The sequence below is a fragment of the Sinocyclocheilus rhinocerous genome, unplaced genomic scaffold, assembly GCF_001515625.1.
Source record: "Sinocyclocheilus rhinocerous isolate Xijiao unplaced genomic scaffold, SAMN03320098_v1.1 scaffold15679, whole genome shotgun sequence".
In the NCBI taxonomy this organism is placed as follows: Eukaryota; Metazoa; Chordata; class Actinopteri; order Cypriniformes; family Cyprinidae; genus Sinocyclocheilus; species Sinocyclocheilus rhinocerous.
In genome coordinates, this window is record NW_015650904.1 from 1 (window position 1) to 1,273 (window position 1,273).

Consider the following 1,273-nt stretch of genomic DNA (forward strand, 5'->3'; position numbering starts at 1 on the left):
GTACCACACAGAAAACAAAGCGTATCCTTCTCCTGCACATCAGACGCCAGTTACTAGTTTAGGACAGAAGAAGAAATCCTAATTATCATAGTTAATTTAACAAACAAGACTAATTATTGTGCAGTACAGATATATCACAGGGGGTGTCAAAAGTTTGGGGACTTTGGGAAGATTTTTTTTTTTTTTAGAAATTAATACTTTTCCACAAGGATGCATTAAGTGACAGTAAAGACCTTTATAGGTTTTTATTTTAAATAAACACTGTTCTTTTGATCTTTCTATTCATCAAAGAATCCTGGAAAATAAATGTATGAAGGTTTCCATGGAAATGTTAAGCAGCACAACTGTTTTCAACATCGATGATAATAATCAGAAATGTTTCTTGAGCAGCAAATCAGCATATTAGAATGATTTCTGAAGATCATGTGACACTGAAGACTGGAGTAATGATGCTGAAAATGCAGCTTTGCATCACAGGAATAAATTGCATTTGACAATATATTACAATAAAAAAACAGTTACTTTAAATTGTAATAATATTTCACAATATTACTCTATTTTTTGTAAACAAATATATGCAGTCTTAGTGAGCAGAAGAGATTTGTAAAAAAAAAGAAAAGAATAGTGTAATTAAAATTATTTCTGTATTTTTAATTAAATGCAGCCTTGGAGAGCAGAAGCGACTTCTTTTTAAAACATTAAAAAATCCTACCGACCCCAAACCTTTGAACAGTATAGCATTTGATTAACTCTTGGTTTTATTCTCTCATTCGGTACTTATATTTACTTAACTAAAATTCACAGACTCTTCCATGCAGCAAAGTAAGTGAGCATTAATATTTCAAATAACTATTAGGCTATACTTATTAACCCTAAATCTATACAAACAATCCATATGCCAAACTAATCTATAGTTTGCCAATTTCTTTCAATATACATCTAAACAATGGCACCCATCATAACTCATGCTGTTCTTCTTCTCAGAGCGTATGAACAAGCCGGCATGATGCTGAAGGTGAGTTGGTCGCGCAGTGATTGTTATGGACGGCCTGTCGTTTTGAGGCATGTCTGAATGTCTCTTGTACGCCGGCAGGACATGAAGAAAATGCCTGAAGCCATTCAGCTGATCGAGAAGGCCAGCATCATGTACGTGGAGAATGGGACGTCTGGCACCGCTGGAATAGCCTTGGACAGGGCTGGGAAGTGAGTAAACAGATCGAAACACTTCCTGAGAGGTTATTTGTGTAGTTTCTCATGTGTAAATAACTATAAT

General features: G+C 34.7%; 1 long non-coding RNA gene across 1 annotated transcript; it reads left to right on the forward strand.

Moving 5' to 3' along the window:
• Positions 1-1,197, forward strand: LOC107712643 (uncharacterized). Its single transcript, XR_001636812.1, has 4 exons — positions 1-21; positions 805-822; positions 985-1,015; positions 1,094-1,197. It is a non-coding gene; the product is annotated as an uncharacterized LOC107712643 (long non-coding RNA).
• The last annotated feature ends 76 nt before the right edge of the window (positions 1,198-1,273 follow it).